The sequence below is a fragment of the Lepidothrix coronata genome, unplaced genomic scaffold (genome assembly GCF_001604755.1).
Source record: "Lepidothrix coronata isolate B3197 unplaced genomic scaffold, Lepidothrix_coronata-1.0 Scaffold20, whole genome shotgun sequence".
NCBI lineage: Eukaryota > Metazoa > Chordata > Aves > Passeriformes > Pipridae > Lepidothrix > Lepidothrix coronata.
The window spans coordinates 7,606,458-7,617,310 of NW_016690200.1; the positions used below are offsets into that span (position 1 = coordinate 7,606,458).

General features: G+C 44.2%; 1 protein-coding gene across 1 annotated transcript in view; it reads left to right on the top strand.

Annotated features, from left to right (window-relative positions):
- EXOC4 (exocyst complex component 4) overlaps positions 1-10,853 on the top strand; it is a 303,657-nt gene that overhangs the window by 97,092 nt on the left and 195,712 nt on the right. The window lies entirely within an intron of this gene.

A 10,853-nucleotide genomic window follows, 5' to 3' on the forward strand; every position in this document is an offset into this window, starting at 1 on the left:
TCCAACCCCTGCCCTGGGCAGGGACACCTTCCACTAGCCCAGGTTGCTCAGCTCTGACAAAGGGTGGCAAATCCAGCTGTGACACAAAGCCTTGCTGTAATGACACAATAGATAATGGATCATTTTTTAACCTTGTTTCTTAAAAGTACAAATCCTGCGGATTTTTTCACGCCGGTCAGGGGATAAATGGAAAACCCTGAGCACCCCTATGGTGGTACAAATTTAAATTTGGGGAGTGGGTTTTGTGTTACTCACCAGTCTGTTCATCTGTTCTCAGTCCAAGCCTGAATATTTCCTGCCATAAGGTTTCAAGTAATTAAAGAGAAGCCAAAGAGAAACTCCGCTAATTAAGATTTCGACGCCGAGGAATCGTGGCGAGAGTCGCCGGATCTGATATGACAAGGGCACAATGTAAGGCCAGGGCTGGGGAAAATGCAGTTATTTGTAGGTGCCTTGTTCCATTTGGATTCACCAAAGGGCTGCCAGAGGGAGCCAGCTGAGCTCAGCAGTGACAGAAACGAATCTTGACATTTTGGATAATGAAAATTCGGTTCAGCACCTTTCGGAGATGGGGATGATAATGTGTTGTCAGTCAGAGCTCTGTGAGGGAGAGGGGGGGAGAGAGAGGCAATAGAATTCCTGTCTGCTTCGGGGAGACAACGTTGTGACAAGTGGACTGGTGTTGGTTTAAAAACCCTCTTTGAGGAAGGCTGGGGGGGGGATAAAGCAGCTGAAGAACCGGCACGAGGGGAGGGGGGAGCGGGTTTGATGTTCCGGAGCTCCTGTCACGAGGCCGCTTTTGTCTCGCCGTGATGAGCGGGATCAGAGTTTGCTTTGAGCTCAGGGAAGGAGGAGGGGGGAAGAGAGAGGAAAAAAAGGCTTTTTTTTTTTGTGTGTGTGTGTGTGTGTGTGTGTGTGGTTTGCCTGCATTAATGCGATCAGCTCGTCGAGACCTTGTAAACCCACTTCTGATTTCCTCGGCGTGTGTCGTTCCCGCTGTAGCGGATTAGCGGCGCGGCCTCTTCAAAGGCTGCCCAATCAAGGAGGGGTTATTAAAACCGGGGGAGCTTTATGACTGAGAATTAATTAGAGCGGCATTTTCATGCAAAACATCCAATTTTTTGATTAGCAATGGAGCAGGGCCGCAATTAACACTCTGGGAAGCTTAAATTTCCAGCGTTTTTGATTCTCGGGAAATGAGATTATCAAACCGGGGTCAGGCACTTGACAGCAGAAGGGGGATTAGGTGCAAGAAAATAATTTGTTTCTTGATTTTGCCTCGGAGATTGTTATTAAAGCTACCACAAATTCAGAGGGAGATACCTAAAAAAAGGAGGCAGGAGGGTCCCTTTGCTTTGTCAGTGCCCTCCATGCTGGGCGAGGAGCTTTTCTTCTCCCCATCATTGGGAAGAGCACGTCTTGCATTTCATCTACAGCAACAGGTTTTCATTGCTGGGTGGGGTTAATCCAGCTTTCCCCCATCCCTGTGGCTTTGTTTTGTTCTTTTTAAGCAGTTTTTTTGATCCCTTTCTGGTGTCTGAGGGTGTGTGTTGCTGCTTATCAAAGGCTGACCTCGGCCAGCCGGCGGCTCGGGGCATCTCTGTCGCTTCCTGAGAACATTGAAGGCTTTGGAGGGGGTTTTATCTCCCACTTAATTCTTGTCACTTCTCAGGGAGGTGTTGAAAGTCAATGCTTGGGCTGTGAAATCTCTGCTTTGGTTTGTGGCAGGGACTTTGAGCCGGGTAAGGCAGGCGGGTAATTTTTGAGGGCAGGTCGATATTTGCCGACTGCGGCGAGTTCAGAGGGTGCCAGAACGGTTTGGGTTGGGAGGGACCCCACAGATCAGCCACTTCCACCCCCTGCCGTGGGCAGGGACACCTTCCACTAGTCCAGGTTGCTCCCCTAGCCTTGGACACTTCCAGAGATGGGGATTCCACAGCTTCTCTGGGCAACCTGTGCCAGTGTCACCACCCCGGCCTTGACTTCAAGCTCTTCTTTATCTTTGGTCCCACAAACTGTTCTCACCTCAAAGCCCAAGGACCTCTAGGAAACTACTCCACAGATTGTCAGGTCCTTTTTTAACCTGAAACCAGAAACATCAGGGCATCAGGGTGTTGTATCAGCAGAGGAGCTTCTCAAATAAAGGCAGAAAAATCAAAGTTGGAATCAGTTATGAGTTCTGTCATCACCTTGGATTCTCCATCTTCACCACTCTCCCGCTACTGCCAAGCTTCTCTCCCCTTTTCATATGAGAAAGCACATTCCAGTAAGTCTCATTTTATAAAATGCCTCACAAATACTTCAGGATTAATAATCTTGTGACCAGGGCTGGGTGTGTTGAGTTGTTGCAGTTCTGGGCAGGGGAACTACCAGGTTTTCTGGGACTCTCCCTGTCCCAGTGCCTTGTTTGCAAAGCCATCAGTGGTTTTTCCAGGTGCTTATTTACAGCTTCTTTCCAGCTTTGAGTTTGGGCTTACTAAAGAATTCGAGGGCTTTGTGGGGAATTTACAAAGGCAACTGTGGAATTATCTTGTATTATGCAGATTAAAATAGAACAGGGAGGAAGTGTTTGTGCCTATAAACTATAATACCCCGGTTTATATCAATTAGTGGAGGTTTTTTCCAGGCTTTTGGAAGTACTGAGCCATGGAATTCGTGCTTTTGTGTAAATTCAGTAGTAAATGGGTTTATTTAAAATGGTTTTGTCCTGCTGTTCAGGATCAGGATTCCCCGTTTGGTGTGAGCAGGTTTCTGATGTTCCGCTCTTCCCTGAGGAATATTCAGGGCTGCAACGTTGGAATGGGGCTGGAAGAACCTGGAAAAGCTCCACAGGTTACTAAGTGGGTGGCACTGACATTGCCTCTTCTAAAATTTAAATCATCTGAAGTCAAAAATCTTATTTTTGAGCTCTGGGCTTTCCTTAGGACGTTATTTGTGCGGAGCCATTTCTGTGACTCCTTTAAGGAATATTTTCTGTTGTTCCTGGTTTTGGGTTGGTGTTTGTGGTGGGACATTCCCATGTGCCTTTAGATAAACCCCAGCTTTATATTCCTACCCTCATTTTCTGCTGTTCTTAATAATTTACCACCACGTGAAGTGGGGTTTGCAGGGAGCTGAGAAACACCACAGGGACGGGCTGGAAAATGAGGAATAAGAATCTCCAGTGGGATTAACTGGGTCAGGATTTGCCCTGGTGAAGGTTGGTCAGTTAATCCTGTTCTTTTGGGATCTGTAATGACCAGATGAGCCAAAATTGCAATAAATATCCTTCAATAGGATGCACAGTTTTTGGAAGAGATTTATACTGTATATTTTTATATATTCGATATTTTTCATATATATTAAATATATATTTTATATTTATATATATGTATATATGTATATTTATGTATATGTATTTTATATGTGCATTTATTTATTTATTTATTTATTTATTTATTTATTCAGTATATTTGGACTTGATGATCCTTGTGGGTCACTTCCAACTCAGGATATTAATGATTCCATGTACTTTCTATAATGATTAAATGCTGTGATGGCTTTGTACATAAATAAATATATATATATTTAAATAGATACATATATAATAGATATATAATATATATAAAATATGTATTTAGAAATACATATTTAAATATATATCTATAAATATATATTTTTAAATATTTGTTTAGATATCCATATTTAAATATTTTTTATATTTTTTTTCATCTGACCTTTTAGATAATGTACAGTCCTAAGATGCTCATGGCTGCTTATATTTTTCTCTCGAAATCTTGCTGACATTGGATTTTTCCATCAAATTCCTCTTTCCGTCTTGAAGTTTGTCCAGACTCATCTCTCTTTTTGCAGGTCAAATTCTTATTTACTTGCCTGTCATTTCTTTGTTTTCCCCAGCCTGGGCGACAAGACCTTAAAACATCCCTTTTCCTTCCCCTGTTTGATCCAAAAGCTGATCCTAATTAAACAGAACAGTCCAGCAGGTTTTGTCTGTGGGGCCTGAGGTGCCTTCCTGCCTCTCCTGCAGATTTTACACCCTTCAGGCTGAGCCACCTCCAGAAACAATTCCACCAGGGAACAATTCCGTGTCCAGGGAATAGCAAATTACACCACATTCCCTCAGGGCTGAGAGCGTGGAGGGAGCTGCTGTTGCTCCTGTCCCTGTTTGGTGGGTAAAGGAGTGTTTAATCTCTGGCCCTGTCATTCCAGGGCCTCTAATCTGTGTCTGAGATCCCTCAAAAAAGGAGGAATTCGTTGTTTTTCAAGGAGCATAACAAATGCACCAGACAGCTGCATTAGCATTTGGGGGGTTCCTCCCTTGGCTTTGACTGATGGAGATGTACTTTCTTTTTTTTTTTTTTTTCCCTCCAGCCAGGAGTTTTGTTTTTTTGGGTTGGTTTTTTTTTGTTTGTTTGGGTTTTTTTAGGTTTTTTTTCATCTTGCTAATGTTGAAATGAAACTTTGCAGCAAAAGCTCAGCTTTCAAGGAGGGCTCAAAGCCGTTCGTTCGGGCGAGCGTGAATTAACATTTCCCTTGGCTGGTAAAGGTCACCCTTTAATTGAGATTCACCACATTCAGTCCAAAGCCGGGTTCCAGAGACCTCTCTCCTAAAAGGAGGCACAAATTGGCAGCATAATGTCATCAGAGGCCGAGGTTGGGTGGCAATAAATCACTCAATCCAGAGCATGAAACAGATGCTTCAAAGGCTTTTGTGGCTTCGAGTTTGAATAACAGTTGGAGGATCTGTAGATGCCTCGAGTTTTTCCTAATAAGGGAGAGCTGTTGGGAAGAAAGTAAATTTATTTTTTTTTTACCTAATTAAAGGATCAAAACGTTCCACGTTGGATTTTAGGTTGGCTGTTACTCATTTTATGTACTTAGGACTCGAAGGCGTCGCTCTCCTGTAAATCCATTTGTGTCTGATACATCAGATATTACTGCCAAAAAAAAAAAAAAAAAGAGCCAGGCAACAGCTTTCATATATCCATTATACTCTGCCTTTTCTAGGGAGATAAATTGTGCTGAGAAGGTGATTCTCTCCTGCAGAATGGAGATGTGACTTTAATCAATAAAGGGGTGTGATTTAGGGTCCTGGAGATACAAAGGCTGACACTTTTCTCCAGGGCTCTGTGGGCCCAAGTGCGTAAATCGTTGCTGGAGTTTTGGCTCAATAAATCATGTGCAGGGCTACAATATTTTCTTAGCAGAGGACAGAAATATGGGTGTTTTCCAGGTGAGGAGAGTTTCCCGGAAAAAGGGTTTGCATCCATTAGTAAGGTGAGGAGATGGAGAGGGAAGGGGGTATTTTTGTGGAGGCTGGAGATGGAGAAAGGGAAGGCAGGTGGGAATCACGGGATGGTTTGAGTTGAAAGGGACCCTAAAGATCATCCAGTTCCAAACCCTGCCACGGACAGGGACACCTTCCACTAGCCCAGGTTGCTCCAAGTCTTAAAGTCTTATCCAGCCTGGCCTTGGGCACTTCCAGGGATCCAGGGGCAGCCACAGCTTCTCTGGGCAACCTGTGCCTGGTTCTCCTCACAGGAAAGACTTTTTTTTCCCCCAGAGCTTTGAAACTTCCTCTCAATGGGCTTTTAAGTCTCTTTTAAATCATTTCACTTCTTTTTGTTTGCTCTTTTTGCTTTTCACAGCAGCTCAAAGGCAGGATCCCCTGTAAGGACCTGGCCAGTGCCCCCAGTGCAGACAAACCTCGTTGCTTTTGGATCAGGGTGGAGAAATCCTGCTCTCTGTCTTCCCTGTTGTGCCCATGTTCCTTCAGGTGACTCTAAGGAATGAGTTGTGGTGGCATTTCTGGAGTGCAGGAGAAGGAGCCTCCTTGTCTTAATTCTGTTCTAAAGTCCATCAGATGAAGTCCTAGAAGTGCATGTTGAATCCATCTTTAAAGGAACTCCTTTGGGTGGTTAGTCCAGCTGAACTGACCTGGAAAGTGTCAATTTGGAGGCTTTAATGGGAAAATTTTGGAGGGAAAACCTGAAGGGAAAACTGAACCTTCCTCACGAACTGTCCCTGAGTGTCTCTCTTGTTGTTTCCAAGTTCATCAAAAAACATGGCAAATAGCAAAGGAATATGTCACCAAAAATAGGCATTTTGGGCAAAATGAGGGTCATTTCTTTGCCTCAGTTCCCTGGAGCATTAGGAATTCTCAGGAGTCTTTTGGATATTTTCTCTCTCCAGTTCCTCTCCAATCCCCTCCTGAAATTATGAGACCCATTTTTGCCTGTGACAAGTGGTCCCTTTTCATCAGGGGGTTCAGAGTCTCAGCAGATGTCCAGTACCAGCTGTTGGACTGGATCATCTCCAGAGGTCCCTTCCAACCCTGACAGCTCTGTGATTCCAGGATAATCTCACACAATCCTCGGGTTTTGCTTCTCCGGCGCCAACCGGGACCGGATTAATTGAAGGAGAGCTCATGGGAGTCTTTCTTCCCAAGAATCCTTCATTTGGTTACAGCCCAAGCAAAGATTGGTGGCTCTTTACAGTTATTAATGTGCCACGTTTGTGCCTAATTTCACAAAGCAAAGAGGGCAGGGAGGGTGTCCAAATGCCATGTTCCAAGTGGCATTTGCAGTTCCTCACACTCATGTGAATTATGGATTGAAATTCATGCTCTGTGCATCCATTTCCCAAATTTTCCCGCTTCCATTGCCAGCCTTTTGAGCTGTGCAGTCACCACAAAGGCAGAGAAGTTGTTGAAACCAGATTTTTCCGTGTGTTTTCTCCACATAGAACTTGTGCAGCTGCTTGAAGGGGCTCGTTCCAAGTTTGCTGGAGAGAGAGAGCGAGAGCCAGGCTGGTTCTTTTCCCTCTAAATGTTGGGTGCAGCAACTGCTGCAGATCTCATTAGTGTTTTCATGTTTAATTGTAATGACTTAATGATATTATAGCAAAGACTGGCTGCTCAGTGGCTGGTTTTTTAACATGATGTCAAAAATCCTGTGGGCTCCAAGTGCATCTGTGCTGCTCTTTGGGAATTTTAATTGCGCCGATCACGGGGTTGTGTTTGACTTAATTATCATCAGGAATTACTGGATGAGATCCCTCCCCAAGCCCTGCATTCACTGTACCTCAGTGGCATCCAGGAATGGTGGTGGTGGGGGGGAAAAATGGGACAACTGGCACTTCCTTTGTCTGCTTAATGACTGTGGAAATTATTCCAACGGCCTGTTCCGACGGAGCTCCTTCTGAACGGGGGGATGCGTTGATATTATGTGGAAAAGCTGTAATTCCAGGTTCATGGAGGACTCAGGGCTTTTCCCTCAGCAGGGTGAGGTGCCAGTTTGGGTTAAGGAAGGGATGAGCTCGTGCCCAGGGGGTGGTTTTGTGGGAATAAGTGTTGGTGCCCTTTTTAGCCGCTGTGGGAACGCGAGAGTTTATTGGCCGTTGGCTGAAAGTTGTTTCAACCATAAGCAGGCAAAATTTAAAGTCTTTTAAGAGTTCAGGAGTTCTGGGAAATAAAAATAGAATCACTGACTTGTTTAGGATGGAAGAAACCTCCGAGATCATGGAGTCCAACCATCACCCGGCGCTGCCAAGGCCGCCACTAATCCATGTCCCTGAGTGCCACATCCACAGGGCTTTGAAATCCCTCCAGGGATGGGGATTCCACTCTGCCCTGGGCAGCCTCAGAACGTGGATAACAACAAATTCCTTGCAGCCTTTCCCTTTCTAATTAATTCCCTGGAAGAGAAGCACCAGGAACTCAGTGGTAATACTGGTGTGTGTGTGTGTGTGTGTAAAGAGATGATGTGTTGTGAGATACGTTTCCATGCAAATATCTGACACTTAATCCACGTCTTTTATCCCTAATTGAGGAGTTTGGTGGTGGTTTGGGAATTTCATCTGTCTAGAGGGGGAAAACCCTCCACAAAAGGCCCTTCCTTACTTGATGTGAAGCCAAATGTTTGTGCAGGGCTGTGATAAGGAGCCGTGTGGGGACCCAGGTGAGTTCTGCTCAAAAACACTCCTCAGGTCTGACTTTGAGTTTCAATGGACCACTTTGGCATCATTCCATCAACCACAGCAACTTCTCTCCGCTCTTCCATTGTCTCTGGAACGTTCTCCCAGAGCCTGTTTGGAATGTAGGATAAAGCAGTAAAGAGAGAAGCCGGGGGTGGTGTGTGTGGAAAATATTTATCACTCGTTTTCCCTGTGTCAGGAGCTCATTCCTTTGATACAAGTTTATATAACTGATTTTATTGATTATTACTTGATTCTTCTTCACCCACAGTTTTCAACCAGTTCACACATTTGTGTGTCTGAACTGTCCAGCTCCAGCCCAAGGGATTTTTGTGGACTTCGGGCCACCTGTGCCTCCCAGATCCATTCGGTTCCCTGCAGGGGAGAGGGATTTGTGTCCCTAAAGGCTTTATTTTTAAGGGCATTTTCGTAACTGGAGGATCCAGTTGAGGAATTTAACAAGCCTTTGCCTTTGTGTGACAAAAAGATGCTTCTCCTGTTCCAGGTGCTCCCGCTACAGAGGCAAAAAAGGGGAGGATAATTTGATTTTCTCCTGTTGAGTGGCTGTAGAGATGTGAAATACAGGGATACTTCTGCTTGAGGCAGGGAAAAACTACAGCATCTCTTGTCCGGGAGCTTGAAGAGCAAATGCTCCATTCCCAGGAAAAAGATGCTGCAAAAAGGCAGATGAAGGAGTGGCAGAATTATGGAGTGACTCCTTTGGAAAACCGATGTCTTTGCATGGAAAACTCGTGTTAAAAAATGATTTTAAACAGTCTGAACATCTGTCAGGAGTGAGTGATTCGGGGTCACTCAAAGCATCGCCCTCAAGGGTATCAGTCAGAAATGATTTAATATGAATTTATAAAAATGTGAATTAACATTTGAGGTTTGCCCTGTTGCTCGCGTGCACGAAACATCCAAAGGAAAATCGAGTTAGAGTCGACTTGGAATGATTTACACGGAGACCAAAGATGCCAAAGGACAAGGGGGAGGACCCTTCTTTGAGTCTCCAGGTTCAGAGGGGACCCCTTTGCTTCCTAAACTCCTGGTGGAGCTTAAATGTGACTTAAGTGTGACCAAGGTCCAGCCTGACTCCGACTCGGACACGGTTTGTATCTAAAGGAATTAATGACATGGATTTTCCTTAGGAAATTCCTGAGTTTATCCACATTCTCCTCAGGCAGAAGGGGTTAAAAATTAATTTAAATATTCAAATTAATTCGAATATTCTCCTGGTTTAAGAGTGGATTCCCATCCCAGTTACTATTCTTGCCACTCATTTAAGACTCTCCCTCTTCACCCAGTTTCCACCTTGTCGTTCTTTGGACCATAAATATCTTCTCCCTGGGCCTGGTTGCTACAGCAGCTCTTCCACCACGGAGTTATTTGCTTGTTATTTATCATGTAAGTCTGTTTTTTTCCTCTCAGATATTCCCACTAAAAGCTGCTCTGCTTGAGGTCCCTCAAAGAGAAATCTTGCTCTCACGACGTGCTGCCTTTTTAAGGGTTGGCCTTGGTGATCTTAGAGGCCTTTTCCAGCCTTAATGGGGCTCAGAGGTGTAAAAACCTTAATTACACACCTTGCTCTGTTAAATATTTGGATTAATTAGGGGTATTCTGAGAGCACTGTGAACCCCCTGGTAGAAGAGCAAAGAAAATAAAAGATTATAGTTGAAAATTTCATTTGGGTTTTGCGTTCTCTGATCCCATCCTGTAGCACCACGGTCGCCATCACCTTAAAAGAGACGTTAAAATTTAGTTTAAGGGTAATTTATCCGGGAGACTCTTTGGTTTGTTGCCTTTGCATCACTAAAAATTAGTACCAGGCTGCCTCTCTTGCCTGCTTTAGTGACAGATTATAGAGTCTGATCTCTCAGGGCTGCACAGAATCAGCTTGAGGTGGAAACCACGGTGACTGTGTCGAGTTTTTTTAAAGTATTTTTTCTTCACTATATTTAATAGATACAGAAAATCATAGAATCATGGGAAAGTTCAGGTTGGAATGGACCTTAAGGATCATCTCATTCCAGCCCCCTCCCCTGGACAGGGAACCCCTAAAATCACATATTAAATCACAGCACAGGTGTTTGAATGAATTTCCCCCCAAACTTGGAATAAATTAACTCCACGTCAGTCCCAGCTGATTCCCTTTTTTTTCCCCCCACTATTCTGGGAGGTTTTGTTGGAAAAGCTCTGAGCAAAGACCTGCTGGGGTCGTGTGTTGGATGATTCATCTGCCAGAGTGTGGGAAATCAGTTCTGTGTTGGGTGGACAACCCTAAACAGCTGATTTTGAGGACCAAAACTGCTTCATTTTTCCTCTTTTCAGTCCCTTTTTTCCCTTTCCTGGCTGTTGGAACTTCTGAATGAGCCTAAACCAAGCACAAACCATCAAGAGGAGAGTCATTAAACCCAAGCAAAGCCAGACAATTGAATTAAATGCAGGGGGAAGGAAGATGGAAACCTCCTTCCCTCTGTTTTAATAGGAAGTTGATGCAAATGGCACTGGATAAGCAAATTATAAAACATTTGGATGAGGAAGTAGCAAGCAGAGAGTGATGGGTTGGAATGTGTGGGGAGGGAGTTAATGATGCAGTTGGGAAGCAGCACGAGGGGATGGATGTGGTGGATGTAATACCAGGGAAATTAAGCAGTTTAATTCCAAGCCTTGCTGCCAGACTCCATTCCTTCCCACCCTGACTGCAGACTATTACAGTTATTTAATGTATTTCACCCACTTCGTGCTTATGCAAAAAACCAGAGGATGGAAATGTTTTAACTTCACTTTTTCCCTCTTTTTTTTTTTTTTTTTTGTAGAAAAAATGGATTTATTTTAATTGGAAAATAGCCATATATGGTGCACTTCTTTGTCCAGTT